The 27,730-nt window shown below is 37.6% G+C and overlaps 1 protein-coding gene and 1 pseudogene across 10 annotated transcripts in view; one reads left to right on the forward strand and one right to left on the reverse strand.

Moving 5' to 3' along the window:
- Window positions 1–27,730, forward strand: part of DENND4C (DENN domain containing 4C) — a 130,496-nt gene that overhangs the window by 3,235 nt on the left and 99,531 nt on the right. The gene's annotated exons all lie outside the window — the stretch shown is intronic.
- LOC309663710 (cytochrome c oxidase subunit 6B1 pseudogene) overlaps window positions 13,096–27,730 on the reverse strand; it is a 523,800-nt pseudogene continuing 509,165 nt past the window's right edge. The window contains exon 2 of the transcript XR_014268437.1: window positions 13,096–26,230. The product of XR_014268437.1 is annotated as a cytochrome c oxidase subunit 6B1 pseudogene (transcript). The remainder of the gene's footprint in view (window positions 26,231–27,730) is intronic.

Here is a 27,730-nt window from a genome sequence, read left to right on the forward strand (position 1 = left end):
ATGAAATCTTTTTGCTAGTATGATAGTCCAAGCCAAATTAAACTTTTGAAAATGTAAACATTCTTTGAACTACTTCCTTTGCAGTGGATCATGAGGGCTCCTATAATATGGTATTTGAGAGCTGAAAGCAAGGTGAAAACTGTAGATGTGCATTTGAGACTTGCATTCATTGAATAGGGATTAAAATATAAATTTATAATTTTCTGTTACTTGCTACAAGTTTCTGTAATAATTCTATTAATTTTATTTTTCAATATAATAATATTCTTTTATATATATATATATATATATATATTTTTTTTTTTTTTTTTTTTTTTTTTTTTTGCCACGACCTATCTTAGTTCCCTGACCAGGGATTGAACCCACAACCCCTGCATTGGAAGCGGAGTCTTAACCACTGGACCACCAGGGAAGTCCCTAAAATTTTTAATTCTTATGGTAATATTGTGGGGCATAAATATTTCTAAGAGGACCTCATTTCAACCAAATTTAATATTTACAAATCTAGATTTATAATTATTTGACTTATGGAAGAGTCATTTTATAGGATTTTTAAAATCTTTGAAATATTTTAAAGGATTCCTTGAATCTAGTTTGTCATTGTGTATGCTTACTTTAGGGATGCTTAGATCCTAAAAGCATAAATGTTAGGAGTCTCTCTTTTTTAATTATGGAAAAAGCCTTTGTTAAATAGGTACTGTGCTATCTGCTAGGGATAAAAAGATGAATAACATACAGTCTGTATATTAAAGTCTAGTAGGATAAGCATCATAGTCTTGTAGGTAAGCATCATAACTACTACATCATGACAAATCTAGAATAGAGCAAATGATGCTATAGGAGCAGAGAGAAATACCTAAGTGCGTTTGGTGTGTATTAGAGGTGGTTTACAGAGGAGACATTTGATTTAAAACCCAAAGATGTGAAAAGGCACAAAGTAATGAAAGCATGTGGTGGGTTTTATTAAGATGCAAGTAACTTAGTGTGGGGCCACAGGTAGTTTTGGAGGGAAGTGGGGCGTAAGCTGGAGGAGTAAGTCGGGGCTGTGTCATGAAGGATCTTAAAAGTCAGAAGGGAAATTAAGACTATACATTGTAGGGAACAGGGAGCCATTTAATAATTTTAAGCAGTTAAATATCTTTGGCTCAGTTGTGAAGGATGGATTTGGGAGAGCAGCTTGAGTGAGGCTGCAGGTTCATCAGCTAGAAGGTCTTGTAGGCATCTAGATGAGAATTGAGAACAGCAGTGGTAGGGATGGAAAAAAGTGGATAGAATAGAGAACTATACAGACATTTTCCTCTGGTTGAAAAGCCCTATCTTTGTAGTCTTATCTTCTCCTTGCCTACTGTGCACCTGTCACACTGGCCTACTTTTAGATTCCTTCCCTTAGAGCCTTTACATGTACTCTTCCGTTTACCTGTTACTTTTCTGAGAGGTCTTTCCTGATCACACTGTCTAGTTAGTGAGATCAGGTATTATCATAGCACCTTGTTATTTTATTCTGTAGAGTTTAATTTTTCTTCCCTCCCTTCCTTCCCTCCCTCTGTCTCTTCCTTTCTTCATATTAGTCCCCCTTACTGGTTTGGAGGTTATGTGAGATCTGATTCCTATTTATTTATTTATTTATGTATGTATGTATGTATGTATGTATGTACGTACGTACGTACGTACTTACTTACTTACTTACTTACCTACTTACTTACCTACTTACTTACCTACCTACCGACCGACCGACCGACCGACCGACCTACCTACCTACCGCGGGGTGGTTTCTGGTCTCTCTCTGTTCCGTTGGTCTAAATGTCTGTCTTTATACCAATACTGTATCCATTACTGTTTCTTTATAGCAAGCCTTGCAATCAGGTAGTGTTTGTCATTTACCATTGTCTTTTTATCAGAATTGTTTTGGTTATTTTATATCCTTAGCATTTTCTTATAAATTGTAGAATAAGAGTGTCAGTTTCTACAAAAAGCCTGATGGGGAGAATTGGCATCTCAATAATAGTGAGTCTTCTGATACTTTAACATGGCATATCTCTTCTTTATTTAAATATCTTTAGGGTTTTTTTTGCAGTGTTTTGTAATTTTCATTTTATAGGTATTGCTCATATTTTGTTCAATTGATCCCCCAAGTATTTCATGTTTTTTGATGCTAGCCATTGTCAGTGATACTGTATTTTAAATTTTCTCTTTCAAATTTGTTTCTTGATAGTATATAAAAATGCAATACAAAGTTGACCTTGTATTTTATCTTACTGCATTCACTTTTCAGTTCTGGTAGCTTTTATGTGGATTCTTTAGGATTTTCTTAATACATAATCATCATGTCTACAGAGAAAGCCAGTTTTGCTTCTTCATTTCCAATCAGTATTCCTTTAGTTTTTTCTTGCCATATTGCACTAGCTAGATTAGTGCTCTTCACTAGAAATAATGTAAGCCACATGTGTAATTTTAAGTTTTCTAGTAGCTCCACACTAATAAGTAACAAAAACTGTCATTAAATTTCATACCTTTAATACATTTTTTATTCTACTACGTCCAAAATATTAACATGTGTAGTAGTTTCTCTAGGGTAGCCATAACAAATAACCACAAACCATGTGGTTTAATTAACAAATTTATTCTCTCACAGTTCTGGAAACTATAAGTCTAAAATCAAGGTGCCCCCTCTGAAGGCTCAGGAAAGAGTCCTTCCTTGCCTCTTCCTACTTTTGGTTATTGGCAATTCATATATATAGGACTGTTTGGATTTTCTGTTTCTTCTTATGTCAGTTTTGGAAATTTGTGTCTTAAAAAAAAATGTCCATTTCGTCTACGTTGAAAATGGAATGGAAGTGTTTATAATATTTCCTTGTTATTTTTTAAATGTCTAAAGGATTTGTAATGATGTTCTTTCTTTCATTACTCATTGGTAATTTCTGCCTCCTGTTTTTTTCTTGATTTAGAGGCATGGATTTCTGTTGCTTGTCCATTTTCAACTTTACTGATTTCTCTTCTTTTAATTTTTTCCTCTACTTACTCTTGGTTTAATTTGCTTCTCTTTTTCTAACATCTCAAGGTGGACACTTAGATTACTGATTGAAAAGCTTTCCTCTTTTCTAATATAAGTAATAAAATAATAAAATTTAGAAGAATTCCCTTCTAAACATTGCTTTAGCTGCATCTCACAAATTGATTTCTGTTATTTTCATTTAGTTCAAAATATTTTCTAATTTCTCTTACAGTTTCTTTTTTGATTAATGGATTATTTAGAAGAGTGTTGTTTAGTTTTGAAATATAGGGGAAATTTTATAAGATATCTTTCTCTTATTCCAAATTTAATTCCATGTTAAGTATGTTTAATAGTCTTTTATAGTAAGCCCCCTACATACAAATGAGTTCTGTTCCAAGAGCACGTTCATAAGTCCAGTTTGTAAGTCAAACAAAGTTAGCCTAGGCACCCAACTAACACAATCAGCTATATAGTACTATATACTGTAATCGGCTTATAATACTTTTCACACAAATAATACATAAAAAACAAACACAATAAATAAAACATTTTTAATCTTACAGTACAGTACCTTGAAAAGTACAGTAGTACAGTACAACAGCTGGCTTACAGGGGCTGGCCTTGAGTGAACAGGCAAGAAGAGTTACTGGAGGAGGGAGAGGAGGTGGGAGATGGTAGAGCTGAAGGATTGTCAGCAACAGGGGACAGAGGGCAGGCTGCAATTTCATTCATGCCTGACGTTGATGGCACAGGTTCCGGTTCCTTGCTGGATTCAGTTCTATCTACCCTCTTGAGAAAACATTCCAGTGATGTCTGGGTAGTAGCTCTTTTTTTCTGTCATAGATGACACGGTAGCACTGGACTGCATTCTGAACAGCTGCTGCAACCTTCATGTAGCATTCTATGTTTGAGTCCTGTGCCTCAAAAACTAACAGTGCCTCCTCAAATAAAGAAAATCCCCTTGCCATTTCCTGTGTCGTCAGTCTCTTCAGTTCTTCAGTTACTTTTTCTTCCTCTTGTCTCTCTTCGTCCTTTCTCTGGGCCTCCAATTCCATCAGGTCTTCATTAGTAAGCTCCTCATGTTGCAGAGCAACAGTACTGTACAGTAAAGAACACAAAAGCACAACCACTTGTAGAGGATGCAGGCACATGACAATGTACGCCAGACACTTGAAATAATTTACGTGATTGGACATGTAAACACATGTTCGTGTCTTTGAAAGTTCGAAACCTGAAAGTTTGTATGTATAGGCGACTTACTGTAAATTTATCCAGGCTTGTTTTATGGGCCAGCATATGGTTTATCTTGGTGAATGTTCTGTGTGTAGTTGAAGAGATTGTGGATTTTTGCTGTTGTTGGATGGAGTGTTCTATCAATACTAATTATGTCAAGTTAGTTGATAGTGTTTTTCAAATTTTATGTATCCTTACTGATTTTCTGCATACCTGTTTTATGAATTACTGAATGAGGAGTGTTGAATTCTCTTTAATTATGGATCTGTTTATTTCTCCTTTAACTTGTCAGTTTTTGCATATATAATGCTCTCTTGTTAGATGTGTACATGTTTAGGATTATGTCTTGATGATTTAACTTTTATTGTTATTATGAAATGTTTCTCGTTATCCCTGCTCCGAAGTCTACCTGTTATTAATATGGCCACTCTAGCTTTCTTATGATTAAAATGTACATAACATATATTTTTGCATCCTTGTACCTTTTCAAAAATACTTTATTTTTTAGAACAATTTTAGATTTACAGAAAAATTGAGAATATAGTACAGAGAGTTCTCTATACCCCAGACCTAGGTTCTTAACATCTTATATTAGTATGGTATGTTTGTTACAATTAATGAACCAATATTGATACGTTATTATTAACTAAAGTCTGTAGTTTATTCAGATTTCCTTAGTTTTTAGCTAATGTCCTTTTTCTGTTCCAGGATCCCATCCAGATACCACTTCGTTACATTTAGTTGTTGTGTCTCCATAGACTACTTTTGGGTGTAACAGTTTCTTAGATTATCCTTGTCCTTGATCACCATGACACTTTTGAGGAGAACTGGTCAGGCATTTTGCAGGATTTCCCTTTATTGGAATTCTTCCGATTTTTTTTTTTTAAGGTTAGATTGTGAGGAAGATTGCAGAGATAAAGTGCCATTTTCGTTACATCATCTCAGGGGTACATACTGTCAACATGACTTGTGATTTTGATGTTGGTTATGATTACCTGGCTGAGGTAGTGTTTATCATGTTCTTCACCATAAAGTTACTCTCCTCCCCCTTTCCATTCTGTACTCTTTGGAAAGAAGTCACTAAGCTTATCCCACACTTAAGGAGTAGGGGCTTACACACTCCTTGAGGACAGAGTATCCGCTTAAAATTCCTTTGCATGGGAGAGTTGTCTCTTTTCCTTCATTTATTAATTTATTCATATCATTAATTTATATCAGCATGGACTTACAGATATTTATTTTATGCTTTGGGTTATAATCCAGTACTACTTTATTTGTTCAAATTGTTCCAGCCTTGGCTATTGGGAGCTCTTTTAGTTGGCTCCTATGCTCCTTTGACATACACCCATAAATGTGGGCTTGTTGTTGTTCTTGTTTGTTTGCATGTTTGTTAATTCTGGCACTAAAAAAATGCTCCAGGCTCATTTTGGGTTTTTTTGTTTTTATTGTTTTTTTCACTTTGTTTTTATAATTTTTTTCTCAATTTTTAAAAATTGAAGTATAGTTGATTTACAGTGTTGTGTTAGTTTCCGGTGTACAGCAAAGTGATTGTATGTGTGTGTGTCTGTGTGTGTATATACATATATATTTCAGATTCTTTTCCCTTATAGGTTATTAAAAATATTAAGTGTAGTTCCCTGTGCTATATGGTAGGTCCTTGTTGGTTATCTACTTTATATATAGTAGTGTGTATATGTTAATCCCAAACTCCTAATTTGTCCCTACCCCCCCTTTCCCCTTTGGTAACCATAAGTTTGTTTTCTATGTCTGTGCAGGCTCATTTTGTATAAAGGTTTCCCCTGCTATATGAAAGTGCTAGAGTGTTCCTATGAAACCTTTCCTAAGCCAAAATGGTGTAAAGTGAAGAAACAGTTCCTTTAGGACACATCTTGTTAACGGATGCACAAAATAAATCAAGGTGAAGCACAGATGCTTACGCAGTTCAAAGCTATGTCGTCAGCTTGATGCTGAGATGCGGAGTGTAGTTCCTGGGGAAGGAGCTTGGTGGTGCCATTCTCCTCTCTCTGCTTGGGGTGCACACTGCCTTTATAACTGCTTGCTGCAAAACAAATGCTGACTGAGTAATATTCCATTGTATATATGGGGATATATGTGTATGTATAGCTGATTCACTTTGTTATAAGGCAGAAACTAACACACCATTGTAAAGCAATTATACTCCAATAAAGATGTTAAAAAAAATAAAACAAACACTGAATGTTATTTTTGCTTTTCACCTCTTTCCATAAAAGTGTAATTTTTTTTCAGATTTCTTTTGGATTAGCAAAAATAGGTACTTATGTAGGTCTTTTGTAAAAGTGAAGTGGCATATAGTGAACTTTTGAAAAGCAAAGGATACCTGTATTTCTGTCCCAGTCCTATAATCAGTCATTTCTTCAAGAAGCCTTGGTTCCTCTTGTTGGAGGATGGTGTTAGAAAGCAAGATCTACATGCTTGGTGTGCTGATTGCTACTGGATGTCGTTGCTTCTATGTTTTCTCAGTTGATTGAGCAAGGAAATATACTTGTGTATAGTAACCCATTGTATACCTATATCTATAACTCTTCCTATATGTCACCATCTGTATTTATATTAAACTAAATATGAATTCACAGTGAGCTCCAACTTTAATCCATTACTACATGGATACTCCTCCCCTTGCTTACCTGTAAATACCTGCGCCGACAATGAGAAACCCGGCTCCCACCATCTGTCATCCATTTATGTAATTGTTCAGTTCCAGTATACATGTATAGCAGTATCAGAACTGTTAACTCATACCCCTGTGTGAAACAGTTTTATCAGCTAGAGTGCCTATTTGCAGTTCCTGTTGCTTTTAGTTTTAAAGACTCTACTCATTTCTAAAGTTACTTTGGCCGACATCTCGCCACCCCTCCACCCCAACCCCTTCAGTGAGGTTGTTTTCAAACATTTGTAGTAGTTATGTTCTCTCGACCTACTCCACATTCCTTCAGGGGATCCCATGACCTCCTCAATGGTTTTGGTAATTTTGCATACATTAAAGCTCACTCTCTGTGTTGTGAATTTTGACAAATGTGTAATGTCGTGTATCTACCATTACATTATCATATTGAATAGTTTTATATCTGTAAAAATTTCCACACTTCAGTTCTTCAGCCGTCTCTGCCAAACCCCAAAACCCTGGAAACCACTGATCTCTTTTTACTGTTTCTGTAGTTTTTGCCTTTTCTAGAATGTCATGTAAAAGGAATCATATTAGCCTTTTCAGACTGCCTTCTTTCACTTTGCAATGTGCATTTAAGGTTCCTCCAAGTCTTTTTGTGGCTTGATAGCTCATTTATCACTGAATGTATCAGGTTTTTGTTTTTGTTTTATCCGTTCACCTATTGAAGGACATTTTCTTTGCTTCCAGTTTTTGGTGATTATGAATAAAGCTGCTGTAAACATTGTATGTAGGTTTTGTGTGGACATAAATTTTCAAATCAGTTGGGTAAATACCTAGGTGTGTGATTGCTGAATCATACAGTAAGCTTATGTTTAGCTTTGTAAGAAACTGTCAAACTATCTTTCGAAGTGGCTGTTCCATTTTGCATTCCCATCAGCAATGAATGAAAGGTTCTGTTCCACATCTTCATCAGCATTTGGTATTGTCAGTTTAAGAAATTTTTTAGCCATTCTAGTAAGTCTGTATTGCCATCTCATTATTTCAGTTTGCATTTCTCTAGTGACTAATGATGTTGAGCATTTTTTCATATATATGTTAGCCATATGTATATATTCTTTGGTGAAGTATATGTTCAGATCTTTTGCCCATTTCTTAATTGGGTTGTCTGTTTTCTTACTGTTTAGTTCTGTGTGTTTTTGGTGTATTTTGGATACCAGCTCTTTATCAGATATGTTTTTTGCACATATTTTATCACATTCTGTGGCTTGTCTTTTCATTCTCTTAACAGTGTCTTTAACAGAGCAGAAGTTTTTAGTAAAGTCTACTTTGTCCGTTTTTTTTCGTGGATTGTGCTTTTGGTGTTGTATCTAAAAATTCATCGCCAAACCCAAGATCACATATAGATTTTTCTCCTGTGTTTTCTTCTAGAAGTTTTATAGTATTGTATTTTATATTTAGGTCTGTGATTCATTTTGAATTATTTTTTGTAGAAAGTGTAAGGTTTCAGTCTCTTTTTTGCATATGGGCATCTAATTTTCCCACTACTACTTGTTGAGGCTATCTTTTCTCCATTGAATTGTCTTTGCTCCTTTGTCAAAAGTCAGTCATTCCTCTACTTTTAATGCATTTGTGTCTTTATATTTAAAACTTGTTTCCTGTAGGTGGCTTAGAATTGAGTCTTCCTTTTTTATAACCCAGTCTAATAGTTTCTGTCTTTATTTAGGAGTGGTTAGACCACTTGACAATTTGCTTTTTAAAATCAGCTTAATTGAGATATAATTTATACATCATAAAATTCACCCTTTTAAAGCATTCAATTCAGTGGTTCTTAGAATATTTACAGAGTTTTACAGCCATTGGCATAATCTAATTTAGAGCATTTTCATCATGCCAGAGGGAAATCTTATGTCCATTCATAGTCACTATCCAATCCCCCTCTCTCCCACCCCAGCCCTAGGCAAACACTAATCTATTTTTTGTTTCTATAGATTTGCCTATTCTGGACATTTCATTTAAATGAAATCATATAGTATGTGATCTTTTGTGACTGGCTTCATTCATTTAGGATAATGTTTTTGAGGTTCACTCATGTTGTATGTATCAGTATTTCATTCCTTTTTAAAAAAATTGTGGGGCTTCCCTGGTGGTGCAGTGGTTGAGAATCCACCTGCCAATGCAGGGGACACGGGTTCGAGCCCTGGTCTGGGAGGATCCCACATGCTGCGGAGCAACTGGGCCCGTGAGCCACAATTACTGAGCCTGCGCGTCTGGAGCCTGTGCTCCGCAACAAGAGAGGCCGCGATAGTGAGAGGCCCGCGCACCGTGATGAAGAGTGGGCCCCACTTGCCACAACTAGAGAAAGCCCTCGCACAGAAACGAAGACCCAACACAGCCATAAATAAATAAATAAATAAATTCAAAAAAAAAATTGTGGCAAAACTCACATAATATAAAATTCACCATGTTAACAACTTGAAAATCTACAGTTCAGTGGCATTTAGTACGTTCTCAATGTTACACAACTGTCATCACTATCTAGTTCCAGAATGTTTTTTATCACCCGAAAGGAAATCTTTTTCCCTTTAATCAGTCACTCCCCATTCCCCTTCCCCCATCCTTCCCCTTCCTGACAACCACTAGTTTGCTTGCTTTCTCTGTAGATTTGCCTATTCTGGATATTTACTGTAAATGGAATAGTACAATGTTTGACTTTTGTGTCTGGCTTCTTTCACTTAGCATAATGCTTTCTAGATTCATCCACGTCACAGCATGTATCAGTAGTACTTCATTCCTTGTTATGGCTGAATAATACTCCATTGCATGGAAATTCCACATCATGAGTTGATGGACATTTGGGTTGTTTCTACATTTTGGCTATTTTGAGTAGTGTTATTATGAATATTGTATCCAAGTTTTTATATGGACAGTTTTTTTTCAGGTTTATTTTTATTTTTTAAAATTGAGGTATAGATGATGTACAATATAAGTTTCAGGTGTACAGTGCAGTGATTCACAATTTTTAAAAGTTATACTCCATTTATAGTTACAAAATACAGGCCGTGTTCCCTGTGCCGTACAGTATATCCTTGTAGCTTATTTATTTTATACATAGTAGCTTGTACCTTTTGATCCCCATCCCCTATCTTGCCCCTACCCCCTTCCCTCTCCCCAGTGGTAACCACTAGTTTGTTCTCTACCTCTGTGAGTCTGTTTCTTTTTTGTTATATTCACTAGTTTATTTTATTTTTTAGATTTCACATATAATGCCATACAGTATTTGTCTTACTCTGTCTGACTTGTTTCACTAAGCATAATGCCCTCCAGGTCTATCCACGTTGCTGCAAATGGCAAAATTTCATTCTTTTTTATGGCTGCGTAGTATTCCACTGTGTGTGTACCCCCCACCCCCGCCACACACACCACATGTCTCCTTTATCTGTTCATCTGTTGATGGGCACTTAGGTCGCTTCCATATTTTGGCCATCATAAATAATGCTGCTGTGAACATTGGGGTGCATGTATCTTTTTGAATTTGTGTTTTCTTTTTTCTTTTTCAAATATATGCCCAGCAGTGGAATTGCTGGGTCATATGGTAGTTGTATTTTAGTTTTTTGAGGAACCTCCATAGTGTTTTCCACAGTGGCAGCACCAATTTACATTCCCACCAACAGTGCGCGAGGGTTGCCTTTTCTCCACACCCTCTCCAACATTTGTTATTTGTTATCTTTTTGATAATAGCCATTCTGACCAATGTAAGGTGATATCTCATTGTGGTTTTGATTTGTATTTCCCTGAGGTGAGCATCTTTTCAAGTACCATGGACATATATATTCATTTGTCTTGTTAGACTACTTAAATTTAGTGAAATTATTGGTATGGTTGGGTTTGTGTATATTATTTTTCTATCTTTTTTTTTTTTTTATCATTGAAGAAAAGTCACTTTATTTGAGCTAAGAAAAGGGCACTTGACCACTTATATTTACCAAAGAGAGAGTTCAGTACGACTCCATCATGAACTTTGTTCTGCTAATGGGAGCAGGATAGGTATCACTGTTTGAGACAACTGTTTTCTTAAGGTTTTTTATTTTTTATTTTTATACAGCAGGTTCTTATTAGTCATCAGTTTTATACACATCAGTGTATACATGTCAATTCCAATCGCCCAATTCATCACACCACCACCCCCACGCCCCCCACTTTCCCCCCTTGGTGTCCATATGTTTGTTCTCTATATCTGTGTCTCAATTTCTGCTCTGAAAACCGGTTCATCTGTACCATTTTTCTAGGTTCCACATATATGTGTTAATATACGCTATTTGTTTTTCTCTTTCTGACTTACTTCACTCTGTATGACAGTCTCTAGATCCATCCACATCTCAACAAATGACCCAATTTCGTTCCTTTTTATGGCTGAGTAATATTCCATTGTATATATGTACCACATCTTCTGTATCCATTTGTCTGTCGATGGGCATTTAGGTTGCTTCCATGACCTGGTTATTGTAAATAGTGCTGCAATGAACATTGGGGTGCATGTGTCTTTTTGAATTGTGGTTTTCTCTGGATATGTGCCCAGTAGTGGGATTGCTGGATCATGTGGTAATACTATTTTTAGTTTTTTAAGGAACCCCCATACTGTTCTCCATAGTGGCTGTATCAGTTTACATTCCCACTAACAGAGCAAGAGGATTCCCTTTTCTCCACACCCTCTCCAGCATTTGTTGTTTGTAGATTTTCTGATGAAGCCCATTCTAACTGGTGTGAGATGATACTTCATTGTAGTTTTGATTTGCATTTCTCTAATTAGTGATGTTGAGCAGCTTTTCATGTGCTTCTTGGCCATCTGTGTATCTTCTTTGGAGAAATGTCTGTTTAGGTCTTCTGCCCATTTTTGGATTGGGTTGTTTGTTTTTTTAATATCGAGCTGCATGAGCTGTTTATATATTTTGGAGATTAATCCTTTGTCCGTTGATTCGTTTGCAAATGTTTTCTCCCATTCTGAGGGTTGTCTTTTCGTCTTGTTTATGGTTTCTTTTGCTGTGCAGAAGCTTTGAAGTTTCATTGGGTCCCATTTGTTTATTTTTGTTTTTATTTCCATTACTCTAGGAGGTGGATCAAAAAAGATCTTGCTGTGATTTATGTCAAAGAGTGTTCTTCATATGTTTTCCTCTAAGAGTTTTATAGTGTCCGGTCTTACATTTAGGTCTCTAATCCATTTTGAGTTTATTTTTTTGTATGGTGTTAGGGAGTGTTCTAATTTCATTCTTTTACATGTAGCTGTCCACTTTTCCCGGCACCACTTATTGAAGAGACTGTCTTTTCTCCATTGTATAACCTTGCCTCCTTTGTCATAGATTAGTTGACCATAGGTGTGTGGGTTTACCTCTGGGCTTTCTATCTTGTTCCATTGATCTATGTTTCTGTTTTTGTGCCACTACCATATTGTCTTGATTACTGTAGCTTTGTAGTATAGTCTGAAGTCAGGGAGTCTAATTCCTCCAGCTCCTTTTTTTTCCCTCAAGACTGCTTTGGCTATTCGGGGTCTTTTGTGTCTCCATACAAATTTTAAGATTTTTTGTTCTAGTTCTCTAAAAAATGCCATTGGTAATTTGATAGGGATTGCACTGAATCTGCAGATTGCTTTGGGTAGTATAGTCATTTTCACAATATTGATTCTTCCAATCCAAGAACATGGTATATCTCTCTATCTGTTGGTATCATCTTTAATTTCTTTCATCAGTGTCTTATAGTTTTCTGCATACAGGTCTTTTATCTCCCTAGGTAGGTTTATTCCTAGGTATTTTATTCTTTTTGTTGCAGTGGTAAATGGGAGTGTTTCCTTAATTTCTCTTTCAGATATTTCATCATTAGCGTATAGGAATGCAAGAGATTTCTGTGCATTAATTTTGTATCCTGCAACTTCGCCAGATTCATTGATTAGCTCTAGTAGTTTCCTGGTGGCATCTTTAGGATTCTCTATGTATAGTATCATGTCATCTGCAAACAGTGACAGTTTTACTTTTTCTTTTCCAATTTGTATTCCTTTTATGTCTTTTTCTTCTCTGATTGCCGAGGCTAGGACTTCCAAAACTATGTTGAATAATAGTGGTGAGAGTGGACATCCTTGTCTTGTTCCTGATCTTAGAGGAAATGCTTTCAGTTTTTCACCATTGAGAATGATGTTTGCTGTGGGTTTGTCATATATGTCCTTTATTATGTTGACGTAGGTTCCCTTTATGCCCACTTTCTGGAGAGTTTTTATCATAAATGGGTGTTGAATTTTGTCAAAAGCTTTTTCTGCATCTATTGAGATGATCATATGGTTTTTATTCTTCCATTTGTTAATATGGTGTATCACAGTGATTGATTTGCATATATTGAAGTATCCTTGCATCCCTGGGATAAATCCCACTTGATCATGGTGTATGATCCTTTTAATGTGTTGTTGGATTCTGTTTGCTAGTATTTTGTTGAGGATTTTTGCATATATATTCATCAGTGATATTGGTCTGTAATTTTCTTTTTTTGTAGTATCTTTGTCTGGTTTTGGTATCAGGGTGATGGTGGACTCATAGAATGAGTTTGGGAGTGTTTCTTCCTCCGCAATTGTTTGGAAGAGTTTGAGAAGGATGGGTGTTATAACGTTCTTCTCTAAATGTTTGATAGAATTCACCTGTGAAGCCATCTGGTCCTGGACCTTTGTTTGTTGGAAGATTTTTAATCACAGTTTCAATTTCATGAGTTGTGATTGGTCTGTTCATATTTTCTATTTCTTCCTGGTTCAGTCTTGGAAGGGTATACCTTTCTAAGAATTTGTCCATTTCTTCCAGGTTGTTCATTTTACTGGCATACAGTTGCTTGTAGTAGTCTCTTAGGATGCTTTGTATTTCTGTGGTGTCTGTTGTGACTTCTCCTTTTTCATTTCTAATTTTATTGATTTGAGTCCTCTTCCTCTTTTTCTTGATGAGTCTGGCTAATGGTTTATCAATTCGGTTTATCTTCTCAAAGAACCAGCTTTTAGTTTTATTGATCTTTGCTATTGTTTTCTTTGTTTCTATTTCTTTTATTTCTGCTCTGATCTTTATGATTTCTTTCCTTCTGCTAACTTTGGGTTTTGTTTGTTCTTCTTTCTCTAGTTTCTTTAGGTGTAAGGTTAGATTATTTATTTGAGATTTTTCTTGTTTCTTGAGGTAGGCTTGTATAGCTATAAACTTACCTCTTAGAATTGCTTTTGCTGCATCCCATAGGTTTTGGATTGTTGTGTTTTCATTGTCATTTGTCTCTAGGTATTTTTTGATTTCCTCAGTGGTCTCTTGGTTATTTAGTAATGTAGTGTTTAGCCTCCATGTGTTTGTGTTTTTTACGTTTTTTTCCCCTGTAATTCATTTCTAATCTCGTAGCATTGTGGTCAGAAAAGATGCTTGATATGGTTTCAATTTTCTTAAATTTACTGAGGCTTGATTTGTGACCCAAGATGTGATCTATCCTGGAGAATGTTCCATACGCACTTGAGAAGAAAGTGAAATCTGCTGTTTTTGGATGGAATGTCCTATAAATATCAAATCTGTCTGGTCTATTGTGTCATTTAAAGCTTCTGTTTCCTCATTTATTTTCATTTTGGATGATGTGTCCATTGGTGTAAGTGAGGTGTTAATGTCCCCCACTATTACTGTGTTACTGTCCATTTCCTGTTTTACAGCTGTTAGCAGTTGCCTTATGTATTGAAGTGCTCCTATGATGGGTGCATATATATTTATAATTGTAATATCTTCTTCTTGGATTGATCCCTTGATCATTATGTAGTGTCCGTCCTTGTCTCTTGTAACATTTTTTATTTTAAAGTCTATTTTATCTGATATGAGTATTGCTACTCCAGCTTTCTTTTGATTTCCATTTGCATGGAATATCTTTTTCCATCCCCTCACTTTCAGTCTGTATGTGTCCCTAGGTCTGAAGTGGGTGTCTTGTAGACAGGATATATATGGGTCTTGTTTTTGTATCCATTCAGCAAACCTGTGTCTTTTGGTTGTAGCATTTAATCCATTCACGTTTAAGGTAATTATCAATATGTATGTTCCTAAGACCATTTTCTTAATTGTTTGGGTTTGTTTTTGTAGGTCCTTTTCTTCTCTTGTGTTTCCCACTTAGAGAAGTTCCTTTAGCATTTGTTGTAGAGCTGGTTTGGTGGTGCTGAATTCTCTTAGCTTTTGCTTGTCTGTAAAGCTTTTGATTTCTCCATTGAATCTGAATGAGATCCTTGCCAGGTAGAGTAATCTTGGTTGTAGGTTCTTCCCTTTCATCATTTTAAGTATATCATGCCACTCCCTTCTGGCTTGTAGAGTTTCTGCTGAGAAATCAGCTGTTGACCTTATGGGAGTTCCCTTGTATGTGATTTGTTGTTTTTCCCTTGCTGCTTTCAGTAATTTTTCTTTGTCTTTAATTTTTGCCAATTTGATTACTTTGTGTCTCGGCATGTTTCTCCTTGGGTTTATCCTGTATGGGACTCGCTGCGCTTCCTGGACTTGGGTGGCTATTTCCTTTCCCATGTTAGGGAAGTTTTTGACTATAATCTCTTCAAATATTTTCTCTGGTCCTTTCTCTCTCTCTTCTCCTTCTGGGACCCCTATAATGTGAATGTTGTTCTGTTTAATGTTGTCCAGAGGTCTCTTAGGCTGTGTTTATTTCTTTTCATTCTTTTTTCTTTATTCTGTTCAGCAGCAGTGAATTCCACCATTCTGTCTTCCAGGTCCCTTATCCGTTCTTGTGCCTCAGTTATTCTGCTATTGATTCCTTCTAGTGAAGTTTTCATTTCATTTATTGTATTGTTCATCTCTGTTTGTTTGTTCTTTAATTCTTCTAGGTCTTTGTTAAACATTTCTTGCATCTTCTCGATCTTTGCCTCCATTGTTTTTCCGAGGTCTTGGATTATCTTCACTATCATTATTCTGAATTCTTTTTCTGGAAGGTTGCCTATCTCCACTTCATTTAGTTGTTTTTCTGGGGTTTTATCTTGTTCCTTCATCTGGTACATAGCCCTGTGCCTTTTTATCTTGTCTATCTTTCTGTGAATGTGGTTTTTGTTCCACAGGCACCAGGATTTTAGTTCTCCTTGCTTCTGCTGTCTGCCCTCTGGTGGATGAGGCTATCTAAGAGGCTTGTGCAGGTTTCCTGATGGGAGAGACTGGTGGTGGGTAGAGCTGGGTGTTGCTCTGGTGGGCAGAGCTCAGTAAAACTTTAATCCGCTTGACTGCTGATGGGTGGGGCTGGGTTCCCTCCCTGTTGGTTGTTTGGCCTGAGGCAACCCAACACTGGAGCCTACCTGGGCTTTTTGGTGGCGCTAATGGTGGACTCTGGGAGGGCTCACGCCAAGGAGTACTTCCCAGAACTTTTGCTGCCAGTGTCCTTGTCCCCATGGTGAGCCACAGCCACCCCCTGCCTCTGCAGGAGACCCTCTAACGCTAGCAGGTAGGTCTGGTTCAGTCTCCCCTGGCTTCACTGCTCCTTCCCCTGGGTCCCGATGCGCACACTACTTTGTGTGTGCCCTCCAAGAGTGGAGTTTCTGTTTCCCCCAGTCCTGTCAAAGTCCTGCAATCAAATCCCACTAGCCTTCAAAGTCTGATTCTCTAGGAATTCCTCCTCCCGTTGCCGGACCCCCAGGTTGGGAAGCCTGACGTAGGACTCAGAACCTTCACTCCAGTGGGTGGACTTCTGTGGTATGTGTTCTCCAGTCTGTGAGTCACCCACCCATCAGTTATGGGATTTGATTTTGCTGTGATTGCGCCCCTCCTACCATCTCATTGTGGCTTCTCTTTTGGCTTTGGATGTGGGGTATCTTTTTTGGTGAGTTCCAGTGTCTTCCTGTCGATGATTGTCCAGCAGCTAGTTGTGATTCTGGTGTTCTCACAAGTGGGAGTTCAGCTCCTGTTTTCTTAAGGTTTCTCTCTCTGTTTTTAATGTCCTGTTTTTTGTTCCTTTTTGGATTGAGTGTATTTTAGTATTCCATTTATCTCCACATTGGTTTATTAACTATACATCTTTTTTTTTAAGTAGTTGCCTTAGGGTTTATTATATGCATCTTTAACTTTCAACAGTTTACCTACACATAGTGTTATACTACTTCATGTATTACCTAGGACTTTTAATTTTGTATACTTTCATTCTCTTCCATTCTTCATCATTAAAAAGGGGATAATACTAGTTACACCTTGTTGGGTTGTTAGGAGTATGAAATGAGTTAATGCATGTAAAATATTTAGAACATAGCTCATGCTTTTATTTATATTGGGAATAATAGAAGAAGACTTCATTAGTTCTTGAATCTGCAGATTGCAGGTTTCTTTTCTAACTTGCCTCAACTATCCATTTCTATGATCACACCCAAGACTATTGGTTCTCAATTTTGACTGTATATTACAATTAACTGGGCAGCTTAAAAATTTTTGGTGGGAGTGTGCCACCCTCAGAAATTCTTATTTTCTTGGTCTGATTTAAGAAAAAGTATTCTATTAGATTCCAATGTGTAGTTAGAATAGAGAACCATTACCGTAGACTTTATCCTCATGATCTATAACTTAAAGTATTTTAAGCATCTAATTCTGACTTCCATCTCTTTTTCTGCCAGCTCACATACTTTGATACCATATTTTGACACTTCTTGGATTCTATCTAGACCACCAGGCCATTAGTCACACCACTCTTTCACTGTCCATCATGCGCCTCATACAGTAACTTCTTTCCTTACCCAATTACATTGATTCATTGAATAAAAATGTTAATGCCTGCTAATGTTCTGTACTATTTTGTGGGGTCAGGTTATCATCTCTCTTGTTTCTTCCTTCACTGTAATTAGGGCAAAACTTCAGCCATGATAAAACACAGTTCTTTGCAAACTCTGTGTTCCCTTGAATCTGAGCAGCTGAGTGTGATTGGAGAAAACAAACAACAGTGCTGACTGGTCTCACTTTAAATTTATGGCCATGAATATCCCTTGTGCCCTCAGCATTACCTAGTCATTTTGCTCTTCCACTTTCATTACTAAGAAGACTACTTAATCTCTTTTCTTTCCTTACTCTTTTCTCTCTCTTTGTCTCTCTATATATGCCAAGTCCTCCATCTGTGCTGCATTCTCTTGTCTATTGAAGGATTTTGCCTCTGGTGTTATCCTTTCTCTGCCCTGCATCATCTTTCTTTACTGCTGAATCATATTTGCAAGCATAAGAACATGCTGTAACATCTCAAACTGTCTTTCTCTGTCTGTCTGTCTGTCTCTCTGTCACACACACACACACCTTTCTTTCTCATGTACAGAAAAATTTGTTGCAAAGACTTGCTCATACTTACTGTCTCTATTTTCTTACTTTGCATTTTCTCTCCAACTTGCTCCAGGCTGGCTCTTCTCCACCTTCACCAACTAAACCCATTCTAGTCAGTGTTCTCAGTCTTAAAGTTCTCTACCTCTCATCAGCATTTGACACGATTGATCAGTGCCTAGTTTTGGGAAAACCTCACTTGGTTTTCTGGATGCCATATCATCCTGAATCTCGTCTGATTTATGACAGTTCCTTCTCAGTCTTGTTTTCTAGCTTCTCTTCCCTTGCCTCAAAAGTTGGAGTGCCCTAGGCTTAGGCCTTATACCTTTTCTGTGTCAGTATTTGTCACTTTTTAGGGTATCTTATTTAATTTTGTGGTTATAAGTATCATTAATTCACTATTGACTCCAGCCTTGATATCTTTATCAAACTCCACACTGTATTGGAGTGCCTTCTCTGCTTGAATGTTTTAGTAGGCATCTCAGACTTAACTTGTCCGGTACAGAATGTTGGGTTTATTTACTCAAACTTACTCTTTCCTCAGACTTTACCATCTCAATATATGGCACCACCATTCACCCTCTTGGTTAGGCCACAAACTGGACGTCATTCTTAGTTTCTCTTTTCCCTCATACCTCCAATCCATCAGTAGCAGTTTTACCTTTAAACTATATCTCAAATCTTGCCATTTCTTGTCACTCCCACTCCTTTGCCTTAATATAAGCCATTATTATCTCTCTTCTGGACTGCTGCAGTTACCTTTAACTGCACTCCCTGCTTCTGCTCTTTTCTCCCTCTACTCTGTGTATAGCAACTACTGTGATTTTTTTTTAAAGACACAGCACTGTCATCTGGACGCTGCTAGTTGCTTCCCAGCATGTTTAGAATAAAATCTAAAGACCCTACCTAGCCTAAAAGGTCCTGTATAATTTCCCCCTTCACTGACCTCATCTTTCAATAGTCCCCTAAGCTCCAGAGCCATGGCTTTCTTGTTGTTCCTCAAAGATCAAGGTATTTACTTGCCCTTAGGCTTTTATTGTTTATTTTCTTCCTGCTTGGAATGTTTTCGATTGTCATATGATTTACTCTTTCCTGTCACTTCAACCCCTGCTCAGATTTTACCTCCTTACTTCTTCAAAGAGATCTTCCTTGACTGCACTATAAAAATAAGCACTTCCGTTATCACTTTCTTTCCCTATATCTTGCTTTATTTTTATTCATAGCATGTATGCTTTCTGAAATTATTTATTTATAAGTCTCTAGTTATTTACTGATTATTTCCCAACTATAATGTTAGCTTCATAAAGACCTGACATTTGGTATTTTCATCGCTTTAATTCCTCGCATTTAGAACAAGGTCTGAGACTCAGTCATAGGTTATTAATGTACCAGTAATGATTGGCAAACATAAGAGCACCTTCCCGTTAGCCACAAAACTGTAAAATACTTATGAATAATCCTAACAAACAATGTAGAAGATCTGGGTGAAGAAAATCATGAGACTTTAGTTAAAGGCTTAAAAAAAAAAAATGACCTAAATAAAATGGAGAGCCATACCATATGCACTTGACTGGAGAACTTAATATTGTAAAGTTGGCTGTTCTCCTTAAATAATCTGGGTTTTAGAATTGTTCCTAACAAAGATCTCAACTTTTTTCCTCCTGAAACTTGATAAACTGGGATGAGTAAGCCTGGAAGTTGTTTTTTTTTTTTTCCACTCTTCCAGTGAGTATTATTAGTTAAGCCATGATTCAGGATCCCAGGGTGGGGATCACCACGTACCCAGGTCCCCCTTCACCACCCTGAGCAGAAGGATGGAGGACAGAAGAGGAGAGGTGGAGCCAGTTCAGATCTTCCCTGGAAACGTGCCTTCTGCCCAGTGGTCATCCCAGGTTGACACCCAGGCTATGGGGCAGAGAGACTTGTACGCACACCAGTATCATTCACACATGGAGACATCACCTCCTTTAGCAGACATTGCCTTCTCACAGTGGTGGAAGCCCAGGTAGTTCTGCCAGCAATTCCTGGTCTGGCTCTGGTTGGGGAAGTGGCTGTCAAAAGGAGCAGGCTGATAGTTCTTGATTTTGGAGTTGATGTCCTCTGCCATAGTGCTGACTCCTAAAGACACCCCTGAAGCCGCTGGAAGCTCAATATGACGCTCATCAAAGATGCCAGTCAAGCCTGGAAAGTTTTTAAAAGGGTGAAGAGGGAGTTTATCTACCACATCAAAAAACACATAGAACTGTTATAATTAGCTGTGGGTGGTACTAGCTTGGAAATTGGCTAATGAAACAAAATAGAGGTTAGATTTTTTTTTTAGGATTATATAGGATTTTAGTATATATGATTTTAGTATTTAGTATGTAGATAAAGGTGAGAAAAGAATTCATCAGTAAGTTAACTGTTCCATTATAAGTAGATGACATGATTATACATGCTATAGAGCATTTGTAAAGCAGTGATACCCATTAGGTATATTTGAGGTGTGCAGGGCTCTTGCAGTTAAGGATCTAGTTAACGTATGCCTTTAGGTCATCTTCTGTTTCATAAAATATTTCCCTCGCTTCTTCACGGATTCATTTTTTGATCTGATAGCGTGTTTACCTCTCTTCCTTTTAATTTGTTATTACTTCCACTGTGTATTTAGTAGTCAAATAAACTTAACAGAATTTTTAAAATAAACTCATTAAATGGACTCTGAATGAGAGACTGAAATGCATTAAGTATGTATGTTTTGCTGCTTTGTGATATCTGTTGCAGTTCTTTTTTTAAATTTTATTTTATTTATTTATTTATGGCTGTGTTGGGTCTTCATTTCTGTGCGAGGGCTTTCTCTAGTTGCGGCAAGTGGGGGCCACTCTTCATCGTGGTGCGCGGGCCTCTCACTATCGCGGCCTCTCGTTGCGGAGCACAGGCTCCAGATGCGCAGGCTCAGCAATTGTGGCTCACAGGCTTGGTCGCTCCACAGCATGTGGGATCTTCCCAGACCAGGGTTTGAACCCGTGTCCCCTGCATTGGCAGGCAGATTCTCAACCACTGTGCCACCAGGGAAGCCCCTCTTTCATTTTTGATGTTATTTGTTTGGGCCCTCTTTTTTTCTCATGATATGTCTAGCTAAATGTTTATCAATTTTGGTTATCTTCTCAAAGCATCAGCTTAGTTTCACTGATCTTTTCTATTGCTTTTTTTTTTTTTTAAGTCTCTCTTTTATTTCTGCTCTGATCTTTATGATTTCTTTCCTTATACTAATTTTGGGTTTGGTTGCTCTTCTTTTCCTGGTTCCTTTAGCTATAAGTTTAGGTTATTTGAGATTTTTCTTGTCTTCTGAGGTAGACTTGTATCGCTGTAAACTTCCCTCTTAGAACTGCTTTTGCTATGTACCATAGATTTTGGATTGTTGTATTTTCATTTTCATTTGTCTCCAGGTATTCTTTGATTCCCTCTTTGATTTCTTCAGTGACCCATTGGTGTTTTAGTACTATATTGTTTAACCTCTACATGTTTGTGTTTTTTGCAGTTTTTTTCCTTGTAGTTGATTATTAGTCTCATAGCATTGTGTTCAGAAAAGATGCTTGATATGATTCAGCCACTCTGTCTCTTTTTTTTTTTTTTGGTGGGGGGGGGCACCAAAATTTTTATTAGAACAAGAACCTTCTTATTCTCTTTTAACATTAAAATCATTATAAACCAAATTAATCTCTTTTTGACCCAGAGTTGTGATGGGAATCATCAAGTTACAATATGCTTTTATGTTTCTCTGGTCCCTCTCAACCTCTGGCTGTCACTTCTCCTTTCTTGGCTATCCCTTAACAATGTATTCCAATCTCTGTTAATAGGGTCTAAAACTATCAACCTCATTGTTCTGAAGTTTAAAAGAATGCTGAGCACTAAGTTAGGCTCTCAGGAACAGACTCTGACATTTCCTCCACACCCTTTGACATAGCTCCTTCTCGTATGTCATGGGCTGAGGAACCAATGAACCTGTAAACCAAGAACATGGGTATAAAGTCCATAGGCCACGTGAGGGCCTGGATGGTAAAGTGCATGGGCTTTGTGACCACCACTGCCACCTTCCAGTCTAAGGAAGGACTGACTGAGTGAGCATTTCCAAAACTCCTGAGCTCAAGATTCCCTGTGGGTAACTCCCATGTACCTCCATCATGACTAGGGCTGGAGGAGGGACTTCTCAATTCCCCCCGCCACACTTGGAACAGTATGAGGGATGCAGCAGAGGCTAAAGACTGAGTGATGAGCCTCAGGGAGTTGATGGGGGACAATATCAAACCAGTCTCATAGTTGGTGCCATTTGCTCTTGGGGAGGAGACGTGGGACCCAGGCAATGACAGCAGCTGGAAGGCAAAGGGCAGGCCTGGTTCTCAATAGCAGTAGTGATAAGGCTTGAAGGGGCCATCACAGGACATGGCCAGGTACTGGGCCTGCTTCTCAGTCAGCTTGGTTAGCTTCATATTCAGCTTGCCCAGGTGGGCTTTAGCCACTGCTTCATCCACCTTCTTGAGCAGGAAGTGGACCCCGACAGGGTACTTGTCTGGGGGTGTCCACAGCTCAATCTGTGCTAGCACTTGGTTGGTGAAGGAGTTGCTCATCACAAAACTTGGGTGGCCCATGGCACAGCCCAGGTTGAGCAGCTGGCCCTTGGCCAGCAGGATGATGCGGCACCCGTTCTTCAACAAGTAGCGGTCCACCTGGGGATTGATGTTCACCTTCTCCACAACATTCTCGTTCAGCCACTTGACATCAGTCTCCACATCAGAGTGTCTGATGCAGTCTGTGTCTTTTGATTGGAGCACTTAGGCCATTTACATTTAAAGCAGTTATTGATAGGTGTGTACTTATTGCCGTGTTGTTCATTGTTTTCGTAGTTTTTTTGTTCCTTTCTTTTGCTTTCTTCCCTTGTGATTTGATGATTATGTTTAGTAGTATGTTTGGATTTCTCTCTCTTTTTGTGTATATATCCATTACAGATTTTTGGTTTTTGATTACCATGACATTTATATGTAGCAATCTGTGTTTATGTGTGTGTGTGTATGTATGTATATGTGTGTGTATATAAATGATTATTCTAAGTTGCTGATCTCTTAATTTCAAATGCATTTTAACTGTCTTGCATTTTTGTTTCAACTCCCTCCTGACATTTCCTGTTTTTGACATCATATTTAACATCTTATTGTTTTCTGTATCACTTAACTACTTGTTGCGGATGTAGATGATTTTACTACATTTGTCTTTTAACCTTCTTACTAGCTTTATAAGTGATTGATTTACTACCTTTATTTTATGTTTGTCTTTATCAGTGAGATTTTTCCTTTTGTAATATTTATTTTTCTAGTTGTGACCTTTTATTTCCCACTTTAGAGGAGTCCATTTAACATTTCTTCTAAAGATGCTGGGTCCTGAGCCCTCTGGTGGATGTAGCTGGGTCCTGAGGTGGGTGGGGTGGGTGTCTTAAGACAGCTGGCCTGCAGGTTGGTAGGGCTATGTACCTGCCTGGGTAGCTGTGTGGCCTGAGGTGTCCCAGTACTGGTGCTCACAGGCTGGTGAGCTGGGCCAGGTCCCAGTGCTAATAAGTTAGAGGGAGGGGAATTCCCTCGTGGTCCAGTGGTTAGAATGCCGTGCTTCCAGTGCAGGGTGCGTGGGTTCAATCCCTGGTCAGGGAACTAAGATCCCACATACCATACAGCGTGGCCAAAAAAAAAAAAAAGAGAGAAACGAAAAATGAGTTTACTTAAAGTAAAAAAAAAAAACAACTATTACTAAAAAAAAAAATAAGTTGGAGGATTCTAAAATGACAGTTGCCAGCCCCAGTGTCCTCATGGTAGAATGAGCTCCCACAAATTTTTGCTACCAGCGTCCATGTCCTCAGGGAAAGCTCCAGTTGCCTCCTGCCTCTCCAGAGGCTCTCTAAGATCAGCCGGTGGGTCCAACCCAGTCTCCTTTCAAATTACTGCTTAGTCCCTGGTTCTTGGAATGTGTGAGATTTTGAGCACGCCCTTTAAGAGTGAAGTCTTTATTTCCTACATTCCTCTGGATAAGCCCCATTGGCCCTCATAGCCAAACATCATGGGGGCTCATCTTCCTGGTTGCAGAATCCCTGGGCTGGGGAGCCCGATTTGGGGCTCCTTGGGGAGGACCTCTGCAGTTGTAATTATCCTCTTGCTTGTGGGTTGCCCACCTGGTGATGTGGTTCTTTACCATATCGTGTCTCCACCCCTCTTGTTTGTTTCATTATTTCTTTATATTTTCAGTTGTAGAACATCTTTTCCACTAGTTTTCAGGTCTTATCAATAGTTGCTCTGTAAATAGTTGCAATTTTGGTGTGCCCTTGGGAAGAGGTAAGCTCAGGGTCTTCCTATTCTGTCATCTTGGTCACTTTTCTACCCAGTAGTTTTAGCATGCATTGGTAATTCTTGCTTGAATGTGAATACTGTGATGCTTGTAAAATGGTTTTTAATCATTCTTTCTGTGTTTATTACTGTGTATTCTGTTTTGAAGAGCCTTCCTTTCCTTCCTTCACTTTCATTCATTTACTTTATAATATCAGTATGGACTCAAGGCTTAAAAGAAAGTCAGTGTTTTATAATCCATTATTGTAACTCATTTTAATGCTGAAATTGTTCCCAGATTGGCCAGTGGGAGGCTCATCAAGCTAGTTTCTGTGTCCTTTTGATAGGAGCCCCCATTAGTCTTTGAGCAGTGCTTTTTTTCTCTCTGCCTTGCATAAGATGTTCTAGGTGCATCCTGTGCTTTTTTTGCCCAGCCTTGGAATTGGCCATTTCTCCAAGGAGCTCTAGTATCTCATGGCTGGGAAATGTCTTTAAGAAACAGTGATATAGGTGCTGGATTTGTTTGTTGCTGGTGGGGTGACACAGCTGGTGGGTTTTCTTTTTAGCAGATAGAAGGAGGAGATACACCCACTCACACATACATATGTTACAGTTTTATTGAGCTATAATTCATACACCACACAATTCATCCATTTAAAGTATACAATTTATTGGTTTTTAGTATAGTCACAGATTGCTCAGCTATCATCACAATCAATTTTAGAACATTTTTATTCCCTCAAAAAGAGACCCCATACCCATTAGCAGTCATTCTCCATTTCCCCCAACACCCAGGCCTAGCAGCCAACAAGTTTCTCTTTCTATAGATTTGCCTATTCTGCACATTTCATATAAATGGAACCATACTATATGTGGTCTTTTGTGACTGACTTCTTCCACTTAGCATAATGTTTTCACGGTTCATCCATGTTGTGGCATGTATCAGTATTTACTTTCTTTTTATTGCTGAATGATAGTCCGTTGTATAGATGTACTACATTTTATTTATCCCTTTATCAGTTGATGGACATTTGGGCTATTACCATTTCTTTTCTGTTATCAGTAATGTTGACACGTGTATTTAAACATTTTTATTTTTGAATTATTTTAGGTTTACAGAAAGGTTGAAAAAATAGTACAGAGATTTCCTGTATTTTTCTATGGCTAACATTTTATATTACCGTAGTACATTTGTCAAAACTAAGACATCAACATTGTTACATTGTTGTCAACTAAAATCCAAATTTTAATTTCACTGATTTTTACATTAATAAAAATTTTTCTATTCTGTGATCCAGTTCAAGGTACCACATTGCCTTCAGTGCATATATATTTTAAAACCATGAGTTCATACTGATATCTCTAATTCCATTCTAAAACAGAGATTCTTACTTGTCTTCTCCCGTCCCTTATTTGTATCTCCCTTTTCTCATAGCAAGAGCTCTGGCCTCCTACAATTATGCAGTCATGGAGTACATATATTGATAGAATAATTTCAGAATTGCTACAAATATACCAGTTTAAAAAAAAAAAAGCCTTCTAAGTAAAGGTTAAGATTTATTTTCAGTTCTTCACGTAGGTCTTTTTCCATTCCCTTCTATGTGATTACATTATCAATTTTATATACAGTTAGGTTCATTGGCTCACTTATCTTTCATGGTGAAGTTAGGTATTTAACCAGGTCAGTATTTGTTGCACATGGGCTTTTCTCTAGTTGTGGTGAGCAGGGGCTGCTCTTCGTTGCGGTGCGCGGGCTTCTCGTTGCGGTGGCTTCTCTTGTTGCAGAGCACAGGCTCTAGGCGCGTGGGCTTCAGTAGTTGTGGCTTGCGGGCTCTAGAGTGCAGGCTCAGTAGTTTTGGCTCACAGGCTTAGTTGCTCCGCAGCATGTGGGATCTTCCCCGACCAGGGCTCGAACCCATATCCCCTGCATTGGCAGGCGGATTGTTAACCACTGCGCCACCAGGGAAGTCCCTAACCAGGTCAGTATTTTGTAAATGAAATTTAGAAATTGTTGTTTTCTCGATATTTAATCTTTAGAGTGAACATAGCCTGCTTATGTGTTTTGTTTGAATTTACTAGTGTTTAAGGATTTTGAATTAGTTGCTGATATTTTAAAACTTGGAGATTTACATTAAAAATCCGGATTATTCCAATGCTCGACTCTGTACAGTCAGTGTAAAGTTGGAAAGGAACTAACTGGGCTCTCTAAGGCCTTGGCAGTCACACTTGGCACGAGAGGTAGATGACACATGTTTAGGTCACAAGAGTTCTACCCTGGAATGTTGGGGGAAAAAATCTGGATTATTTTGGCTTCCCTTGAAAAGACAAAAAGGAAATTCTGGTTTTGTCCAGTCTGTTTGGCAACAATTGGATGGATCTGAACAGTAGTGGCTGCCTGTGGTCTCTAGTTCCCACAACTCTTATATCCTGTATGACCCCTTTAAAGCATTTGTGTTTTCAGCCTTTCTTTACAGCCCTCCTTCTTTACAAAACTTTCAGTTGAGGTGCAACAGTAGAGAATTACACTGCTTTGTGTTCTTAAAAAGAAACTGATTTCATCTGAAATGACTTGCTTTTTCAATTTTGTAGCTCCATGATCCAGCCAGCATAACTGATGTTGATAATGCTTTCTAAATGGAATCACTAAGGCGCTATTTTAAATTGCTTAAATGTAGCAAATAACTTTGATAATACTCTAGTTTCTTTGTGGTTTAAACAGTGTTCATTTTTCATTCTGTATGGCTTGGAACACCAAGGAACACATAGTTTTGAACCTTTAAAAAACTCTTTTTGTTACAGTGAGAGGAATTTTGTAAACTACATTTAGCCTTGTAAATTGAAGTTAATAATATTTTGTTGATATTAACAGTATTTATTTATTAAAATGTATGCCATTCTAAACAGTAAGGTGAAATGAAATTGATTCTGAAAGGTTATCTTGGCTGTAGTTGGAAAATGAAGTCTAATGATATTTAACTATATATCTAAGTTTTTAATAAATATTTTAATATTTTTTAAAAGGTTTTGTTAATGCAGACTCATTTTTACCAGAGATAAAGAAGGTCGTTTCGTAATGATAAAAAGGTCAGTTCATCGAAAGGATGTAGTAATTCTAAATAGTTATGCCCTTAATAACAGAGCTTCAAAGTACATGAAGCAAAAACTGATAGAACTGAAAAGAGACATCAACAGATCTATAATTATAGTC

This window comes from Balaenoptera physalus (genome assembly GCF_965194825.1).
Source record: "Balaenoptera physalus genome assembly, chromosome: 7".
In the NCBI taxonomy this organism is placed as follows: Eukaryota; Metazoa; Chordata; class Mammalia; order Artiodactyla; family Balaenopteridae; genus Balaenoptera; species Balaenoptera physalus.